At 40.3% G+C, this 10,309-nt stretch overlaps 1 pseudogene; it reads right to left on the reverse strand.

Moving 5' to 3' along the window:
- Positions 1-1,752: 1,752 nt before the first annotated feature.
- On the reverse strand, positions 1,753-2,000 carry LOC110587512 (annotated as a pseudogene).
- Between the last annotated feature and the right edge of the window lie 8,309 nt (positions 2,001-10,309).

The raw sequence follows: 10,309 nt of genomic DNA on the forward strand, positions 1-10,309 counted from the left end.
AAGGGCTTGGAAAACAGTAAGGAATAATCAGTAGGACTTGGTGATGCATAGAGAGGGGCTAAAAGTATAGGAGGAATCCAGGATGATTCCAGTTTTTCTGGCTTGAGCCATGGGGTGGATGGTGACCCTATCCATGAGGTGGGAGACAGGTGAGAAAGCTGGTTTATTGCAGATATGACTTGATCTAAGGACACTTACAGCTTAATTTTTTTTATTTCTCAGCTACAGTGGAGTCATTTAATGTTCACAAAGATTAGCTGAGCATCTACTGTGTGCCAGACCCTGTTCTAGGCACTGGGGTACAGTAAAAAAATAAGGCAGAAAAAAATTCTTGCCCCTCTGGTGCTTTCAGTGGGGAGATAGGGAAAAATAAATTTGTGTATTATACAGAATATCAGAAGATGATAAGGGCTATGAAGGGGAAAAAGAGGCTAGAATGGGGTTCTAAGTAAGAAGGTGACATCTGGATAAAGACCTGAGGATGTGTGGGAACATGCATGTGAGTAACCTGGGGGAAGAGTGTTCCCAGCAGAAGGACCAGAAAGTGCCATAAGGCAGAGGTGTACCTGGCATGTCCCACGAAGGCCAGAGTGGCTGCAGCAGAGTGACTAAAGAGGGCTAAGTCCTAACAGGTAACAGGAGGCCAGTGTTGGTCCTTACAGGCACTATAAGAATTTGGATTTTAGTGTGAGTGAAATGGGAAGCCACTGGAAGGTTTTCAGACTAACAGAGAGATGACCTGAGATATGTTTGGTCAGGATGTTCCTTGGGGCAAGAGCAGAAGTTTGGAGTCCAGTTAGGAGGCTATTGCTGTGGTCCAGGTGGGAGCTGAAGGTAGCAGTGGAGGTGGTGGGAGGCAGTCAGATGATAGATGTATTTTGAAATCTTCGCTGATGATTAGAGGTGAGGTATGAAAGAAAGAGAAGAGTCACAGACAGAACCCATGCCGACATACTGCCCCATTTTTACACAGTGACCTTACTCGCAGATGCTCTTCATGAATGGCATTCCCTTGGTGGCTGTGCTCACTTCTGTGGTTAACCACAAAGTCCATTTCCATGAGAATTTGAGCTTGATGGTGCCAATTATGGTATTTTTAACATCACCACAAAATAATTGATCCATGTTCGGTATCCTCTTAACGTGACCCACAAGAAGCAGGTGTTTTCTGTTCTTAGGTGCTGCATGATATTTTGAAATATTTAACTCCTTTATTCTCCCCGAATTTTCCCCTTTTTCTTTCTTCTCTGAAAGTCCCCAACCCCATACTGTTAAACTCAGGGGTAACATAATATGTTGGCAAAGGGAAGTGGATTGCTTTGAAATAGAAGCTTTAAGAACTAGCCCATGGTTCTCCACATCTCGATTCCCTCAGCCACAATGGCCTACAGTATTCCACATAGAGGCTGCCCCGTCAGCATGGGTCCTGAAGTGAAAAGAACATGGAATACAGACATAGCCTAGTCCTCAAAAAACATGTAGCATGAGGGGGAAATAACCTTTGCTGCTACAAGCCATTGAGATTTGGGAGTCCTTTGTTACTGCAGCAGAACCTAGCCTATCCTGACTGATATACTCATTTATTAGTGAGACATATCTAACCACTCAGCAGGGTTGCTGAGATTCTGGGCCTCAAACCTGGGCAGTGTGGCTTGGTGCACCCCTAGCAATATGTAACACTGACTATTTATTATTGTTATTATTATTATTATCTTAAACTAGAACACATATTGTGACTAATTGTTGAAATCCTTAAGATGTACTAGATCCTGCAACACCTGCTCTCTTGGGTTTCAGTGTTATTCCTTCATGGAATCCATGCCTCAATCTGCAGCATATAATCTTTGGGTGCCTCATCTTTCAACCTGAGTGCTCCAGTTATACTTTCTCTTCTACTTAGCAGGGAAGCCACTCTTGCCACAGGTCAGCTTCTAAAGATGGTAGACCTTAAAGTCACAGCAGCAGCACCACACGTGTGTCTCATTGCCAGGCTTTCCAAATGATTACCTCCTCTTTATCCCCTTGCTTCTGCCACTGAGACAAAAGGGGCCTGAAGAGAAACACTATCTCTTGATGTAAACACAAGAGTTGTAGCACACGGCAACTCAGACAAGCAACATACACAACTTTTTTGATAATTTGGTCTCATTTCTGTTTCAAGGCTCTACTCTATCACAGTGCTATAAACTCCAGTGCAGGGTTGCATCTAAAACAGTATATCCTGGACATACTTCTAAGTTAGTAGATATGGATTTATAGAGTGACCTTCCTAATTCCCATTGCTCCACTGACTTCCATCTTGTTCTAGGTAAAACCCAGCCCTTATCATGGCCCGCACATCCCCTTGCACTGGCCTGACACTCCTCTGGTCTCTTCTCCTACTTCCTGGTACCATCCACACAGGCCTTCAGCCACTTCCTAGATGCACAGCCTGGCTCCCAAGTAGAATGGTGCCACCTGCGGTCGAATCTGGAACTCCGTTCTCCCTGATCTTCCCAAGACTGACTTCTCCTACTCATGTAGGTCTCAACTTAGCATTTATTTCTTGAAAGGGCCTTCCCTGACAAGTCCTTCTCTGCATTGCCTCTCCTCTTTCCCCTGCCTCCAATGAACACATTTATTTATGGAATTTATCATTTCCTGAACTTATCCTGTTGGTTTATTTACTTGTTTATTATCCATCTCTACCCCCTCTTCACACACCAGACAGAAAAGAAATGTGTGTCTTGTTAACTATAGAAAACCTGGTGAAAACCCCTGCAGGGCCTGACACATGGTAAATGCTCAATTTTGGAAATATTATTAATATTTTAAAGAGTCTTGATACATATTGTCAAAACGCTTTCCAAAAAAATTGGACAAGTTATATTCTTGCCCTGCACCCTTGGTAGTATTGGATAAGATTTACAAATTCTAATTTGCTATTGACTAAATTTGAATCTGGTTATTTACAATCTGCTTTTCTTTGATTACTAGTAAGGCTGAATATTTCTTATCCTTTTTCTAAAAATTGTTTATTCATATCCTTTTTCCATTGACCAGTTAGGGAGTTAGTGCTTATCATACTAACTTACATGCCTTCTTTATAATGAAAGCTAGAATTTTAAAGATCAGTGACCTTCTGTGAGCTTGAATCTATTTTAAAACATATCACTGGAAGCCCAGCATGAACACATGCACACAAAAATGGTTTGTTTTGTTCTGTTTATTTGTTTGTTTTCATTGGGGGGGGGTGCATTCCTAGTTCATAAGCCATGTCAAGGGGATTATTACAGGGGCAAACAAAATACTTTTCACAATATGGTAAAATACTCTATTAAAAACAGAGATAGGAACCTACAAAGTGAGTCTGGTGGATAAGCAGAAGTCCTAGAGCAGGCCTCAAAATAAGATTGAAGGTGAATTCCAAAGGGAATTGCAAATCAAGGTTTCTATATGAGACCAGCATTAGATGAAGTTACAATTAATAATATTAAGGCTAATTTAAAAGGTAAAGTAACTATTACTTCTATTTATTGTTTATTAATTCATTTAAATCATGCTTATTAGCTCTGTACACTTGAGCCGTTTTAATGAAAAGTTGATTTGGTGGGTATTTTGTATCTGCCCCTCCAGATTTGCCTCCTCCTCCTTCCATGCCCCAGGAGGCTGACCCTCCTATTGGAGAGGAGATTGGAGGGTAGGAGGAGAGAGCAGTTGGAGAGTTTATTCCCCAGGCTCTTCCTTCCCTCCTGGACCCTGATTTAACTACATTCCTTTAGTGGAGGTCATATCTCCTGCTGGGTGGCCCTTTCTTACAACCACAGCTGCTCCTTCCAGGCCCCAGTAACCCCTTCCTCCTCTTGCTCTTTGAAAGGAGAGCCATGATGGCTCTACCTTATTGCTAGCATTCGAGTATTGTCCTTGTGGTCAAACTTAACCCTGGCCTCATCCCGTAGATAGTCCCTTCATTACATGCCCCTCAGTTATCCCACTTGAACGTGCCATTTGCTGCCAGGATCTTCACTGAGAAAGGATGTTCCTTATTAAAAAGAAGGAAGAAAAGAGGAAAGGAAGGAAGGAAGGAGGGAAGAGTTACAATTTAATAGTCACCTGTTAGTTGTACTACTACCAATTGGTAGAATCATAAAGTATACAAAGAAGAAATAATCTCTTAACAATTAGACTTACAAGCCTCAGTAATGACAAACCTAATGACATATTTCCCTGTTTTCCTTGCACAGCTCTACTTCCATTGTGTCCCTTGTACCTCTCTTTGTTATGTACATTGGCAGAGACAGCTAGTTGTCTCTGCATATCCATTATCCTCTTTTAGTAATGAATCTCCAAGTTTTAGCTGGGCCCATAGCTGTCCAGCTCAAGGTTAAATTTCTGAGCCTTCCCTCTAATTAGATGTGGCCATATGGCTAAGTGTTGGTTAGTAGGAGACTAACAGAAATAATAGTTGTGCCTCCAGGTCATGCTTTTAAAGGGAGGGCATGACCACCACTTCTTCCTCTCCCCTTCCTGCTGGATGCAGTGCTAAAGGGTGACCAACAATCCCTGTTTGTACAGATTCCTGAGACTCAGGACTTTCTAAGCTAAAATTGGGAAGGTCTCAGGCAAACGGGGACGAGTTGGCCACCCTACGTGTAGGTGTGATGGTAGAGACTGGAGTAGCTATTTTGGAAGCTGTTGAATCCCTGGCCCTCTCACATCATTGAAAAATAGACTCTTATTTTGTTCAGGCTATTGTTATTTTGGTTTCTTGTACAGTGCCAAACCTATATCTCAACAAATTCGTGTTTTTTTCCTTTTCTTTCTTTTTTTTTTTCTCTTTCCTTTCATCTTCTCTTCCTCTCCTTGTTTGTCCCTCTCTCCATTTTTGTCATCTTCTCCTTGAGAGCATGTACTCCCCACTGGAATATGATAATGGTTTTTGTTAAATTTACTTAAGTTTTTATTTATGTTGTGTTTTTAAAAGATGGCCCATTAAACACATAATTACCATATGACCCTGCAACCCCACTCTTAGTTGTGTACTGAAAATAGATGCCTGAACAAAAACTCATAGATGAATGTTTATAGCAACATTATTCACAATAGTCAAAAGTTGGAAACAATCCAAACGTCCATCAACTGATAAATGGATTAAAAAATGTGGTATACCCATACGATAGAATATTATTTGGCCACAAAAAATAATGCAGTACTGATACACACTACAATATGGATACACAGTATTGAAAACACTGTGCTAAGTGAAAGCAAAAGGCCACATATTGTATGTCTCCATTTATATGAAATATCTGAATATGACATTCTACATAGATAGAAGTAGATGAGTGGTTGCCCAAGGTTGGAGGAGAGGGAAATGGGGAGTGACTATTCAATGGGTACAGGGTTTCTTTTTGCAGTGATGAAAATGTTCTGGAACTACATAGTGGTGATAGTTGAACAACACTGTAAACATACTAATGCCACTGAATTGTACACTTTAAGATGGTTGAGATGGTGAACTTTATGTTATGTGAATTTTACTGCACACACAAGAGTCTATATAAGCGGAGCTGTGAAAGTTAAGGAAGCTTGTTGAATTTCCTTCCTCCCTCCAATAGGTTCTTATCACTGTTTTTACCTTTCTTATGAATTCCTAGAGAACTAGAGCAGTAACATACCCAGAGCACAGCATTCCCTTGACTTTCACCACAAACCATTGGGCCCCACTCCTCCTTTTTTGGGAGGGCTCTCTGTTTGCCCCTGGACTGGGTACTGGGCACTGGACCCCATTTGCATATGTCAAAGGAATATTCTCAACCCTGAGGTCTAACATGGTAGAAGTTCCTCTGAGGTAGATGTGAATAATCCACACCTAATACAAGTTAGGGCTTAAAGAATAGGGGATATGATAGACAAAATAATGGTCTCCTAAAGACATCTATGTCCTAATCCCCAGAACCTGTAAATCTATTTTTTTTTTTTACATGGCAAAAGGATTCTGTAGATACGATTAAGTTAAGGATCTTGAGATGGAGAGATTATCCTGGATTGTCCAGGTGGACCTGACGTAATCAAGAGTCCTTGGTGTGGGGATGGGGGGGGGTTGGTTCAGGAGGGTCAGAGAAGGAGATTGTGACTACAGAAATGGGGGGGAGTGGGGGGGGAAGGAAGAGGGAGGGAGGGGGGGAGAGGGAGAGAGGGAGAGAGAGGGGGAGGGAGAGAGAGAGAGAGAGAGAGATGGCCTCTAGAGGCTGGAAAAGACAAGGAAACAGATTCTCCCCTACAGTCTCCAGGAAGAATTTAGCTCTGCCAATACCTTGATTTTAGGACTTCTGAGCTCCAGAAATGTAAGATAATAAATCTGTGTTATTTTGGGGAGCCTGGGTGGCTCAGTCAGTTAAGCCTCTGACTCAGTTTCAACTCAGGTCATGATCTCAGGGTTGTGAGATCAAGCCCCATGTCCAGCTCTGCACTCAGCTCTGGGTCTGCTTGGGATTTTCTCTCTCCCTCTGCCTCTACTCTCTCTCTCTCTCAAATAAAATAAATAAAACTTTTTAAAAATTTATGTTATTTTAAGCCAAAAAAAAAAAAGGATGGCATGGTTGAAATTTTTCTGGTTCTCTTTCAAGAAATCTTCCCATCTTAAAAAAATTTTTTTTCCTGTATAGCTGTAAAACAAATGGACATTTTTCCTCCTAGTGAGTTAATGATAAAGGCTATCCTTTGTTGATTGCTTGTATGCAACATAATTTGGAAGCTTTAGCTTATGGAATCTTCCAAATAACATTATAAGGTAGGTATATTATTTCTACTTTCCTCGTAAGAAACCTGAGCCTTAGAGAGGTTAGGAAATTTACCTAAGAGCATGTAGCTAAGAAGAGTGAGTTAATCTGCATTCAAAAGGTGGTGTGTTCATTTACCACTGTCCTATACTCTCTGTGACCCTCAGTGTAAAAAGGTGCCTGACACCACCACAGACCATTATTGACTACTGCAGCTGTGACAAGCACATACAAGGGGTGAGGGGGCCTCCTGGCAGCCCACTTGGTTTGACAGATTTGGCTGTCAGCTGCTCATTTCTGCAGTGTGGCTCCTCCTGGAGCATCCTTTGAGGGGGTCCCGCCCCCTTTCCCTGCTCCCACACTGGACCCCTTTTTCACCTCCCTTGTAGGGTTGCTTCAGCCCTAAATTCCTGCTTAAACACTCACCCTTGACCATATGTCATGAGGATATTTTTCCTTAAGGATTTAGTCTGAAATCCTTTTACTTGTGTACTTTTGTATTGTCTTAGTATGCTTTTTATTCTGACTTATGTTGCTTTGAACTATTTTAAATGGTATTATTTTTTCACCCTTTAAGTCTTTATCAGTTTTCTAGTTTTATCTTTCTGATGTTTTCATATTTGTTTGCTTTTAATCTTTTAAAGCTTTTAATCTTTTAAGCTTTTATTTTGTATGCATTTAAACAATATTTTATTTTTCTAACATTGCGTTTAATTTTTAATCTTTTTTTGCTTTTCTTTTTTTTGGGGGGGGAGGGGTAGAGGGAGAGGAAGAGAGAGAATCTTAAGCAGACTTGATGTCCAGCACAGAGCCAGACTCAGGGATCGATCTCATGTCTTGAGATCATGACCTGAGCCAAAATCATGAGTTGGTTGCTTAACCAAGTGAGCCACCCAGATTCCCCTTTTTAACCTTTTTATAACTGTTTTTCTCCCTTTAATCTTTTTCTTTTTTTTTTTTACCCTGCTATACTTTAGCAGTCAGTATTTTATCTTCAATATTTTTGATCTTCTGGTTTTACTTGTTTCAATTTTTAAGAAATTCTTTACATTTTAAATTTTTACATTTAAAATTTTTAAGAAATTCTTTACATTAAATTAATTAGCTTCCATATATCTGAGAAGGGGCTAATATCCAACATATATATTTAAAAAAAACTTACATAATTCAACACTAAAAAACCAAAATCATTCAATTAAAAAAATGGGCAGAATACCTGAATAGGCATTTTTCCAAAGAAGACATACAGATGGACAATAGACGCATGAAAAGATGCTCAACACCACTCATCATCAGGGAATGCAAATCAAGGCCACAATGAGAGATCACCCCACACTTTAGAATGGCTAGTATCAAAAAGATAAGAAATAACAAGTATTGGCGAAGATATGGAGAAAAGGGAACTTTTGTGCACTGTTAGTGGGGATCCAAATTGGTGCAGTCACTGTGGAAAACAGTATAGAGGTTCCTCAAGAAATTAAAAATAGAACTACCATACAATCCAGTAATTCCGCTTCTGGGTATTTACCCAAAGAACACAAAAACACTAATTTGAAAAGATACGTGCCATCTATGTTTATTGAAGCATTATTCACAATACGTAAGATCTAAAAGCAACCCAAGTATCCATCAATAGATAAATGGATAAAGAAGATGTGTGTGTGTGTGTGTGTGTGTGTGCAATGGAATATTTTTCAGCCATAAGAAAGAATGAAGCCTTGCCATTTGTGACAACATGGATAGACCTAGAGGGTATTCTGTTAAATGAAATAGGTCAAAGACACATTCCAAATGATTTGACTTCTATGTGGAATCAAACAAAAAACAGAAATAGATTCATAAATACAGAGTACTAGTAGTTGCCAGAGGGGAAACAAAATTCCGGTTATAAAATAAATAAGTCACAGGGATGAAAAGAGCAACATGGGGAATACAGTCACTAATATTGGAATAACGTGTGGTTACAGATGGTAACAACACTTACCATGGTGAGCATTGTGTAACATAGATAAATGTCGAATCACTATGTTGTATACCTGAAACTAATATAACATCGTGTGTCAAATATACTTCAATAAAAAATTAATTAATTAATTAGCTTCCTTATTTTTATTTCTTTCATAATTTCTATTCTTAAACTGTTAGTCTCTTTTGTTATCTGAACACATTATATTGGCTTGGGATTTATTCATTCATTTTTAAAGGTCACTTGGTATTTTGTTGTTGGAATTCATTTTCATATTTACATTATTTTAAATTCCTTAAAAATAAATTTATATTTAAATCATGCCATTATTTGTACCACATGAATTATTAAGCTCTGGTTTTGTTTGGTTTGAATTTGTTTCATGCATTTGAACCATGATTCTTTTCCTCCCCTTTTCATTGACTCCTTCATCCGCTTGAAAGGGTAACATCATCTTAATAGTTTTATCTATTTCTTCTTATTCTTAACTTCTACATTTTACTGTTTGTTTTCATAATTAGGAAGTCGGTGGGAAGTTGGAAGTGTCAGCAAAAACTCTTCACATAAACTGGGAAGACTTCTTTTCAGCCACGGCTAGAGCTGTCCCTCTGGTTTCTCTTAATAGATTTCACATGCTCTTTGGCACTGTTCTGAAGATTTAAAAAATAGCTATATGAGAAACACATCACTCCTCTGACTGTCTTTCTGCTACAAACAGCTTGCTGTGCACCGGCTGGGGGGGCATGGATTTAATAGACATGTCACTGAGTTTGGGGAGCAGTGTGTTGAGACGAAGCCGCAGAGGCATCACCAGAACTACACATGGAGGCTAGGGGTGGGAGTGCAACAGGGATTATTTTCTGCTGATGTTCACATCATTGGCCCCTAAGCTCCTGAAAAAATCTCTTCGGCAAGCAAGTAGTTGTGACATTCAGTCCATAAACATAGGTATGTGAGAAACCTAAGCCCGTTTACATCCTCTACATCCTTACCTTAAACTCTGTCTCTGGTCTACCAGAAGAATCTAACAGGAGTCATGGCTTGGGGTCCCGATCCATAAAGTTGTGTCCACGAGATGGGTGTGCAGGGTGTCTATCTGGTCATTGGTCATCTGAGCCAGGGCTGTGATGTGCTCCTGCTCCATGCCTGACAAAAAGACGAGGGTACCCATTCCTTCCAAACCTAAAGACTCACTTCCTCCCTGGCCCTCCTTCTCCTCTGCCTCCTTTCCTATAGGCTTTTTGGGTTTAGGGATGATTCTTCTGTCATTTAAAATTTATCTTCGGGCAGGTAGAGTGAAGCTTACCTCATGTAAGTGACAAGAGCTAGACCCAAAGGTCCCCCCTTCTGTAGGACCTGGGTCAGAGAGGGTGATCTGGGAGGCACATTCCATTCCAAGATTAGACCAGGAAGCAGGTTCTGAGAATGGAGGACCCTAACAGACAGAAACATAATGCCCATCCATATCCATCCCATGCTGAAGGTCCAGGAATATTGGCTTAGCATGCCCTCTGGTACCTGGTTTGTCGTACCTAAAAAGGGTTTGGGGCTAGATGGTCTATTAGCTCTGCCACCAAATCCA

Source organism: Neomonachus schauinslandi, chromosome 10 (genome assembly GCF_002201575.2).
Source record: "Neomonachus schauinslandi chromosome 10, ASM220157v2, whole genome shotgun sequence".
In the NCBI taxonomy this organism is placed as follows: Eukaryota; Metazoa; Chordata; class Mammalia; order Carnivora; family Phocidae; genus Neomonachus; species Neomonachus schauinslandi.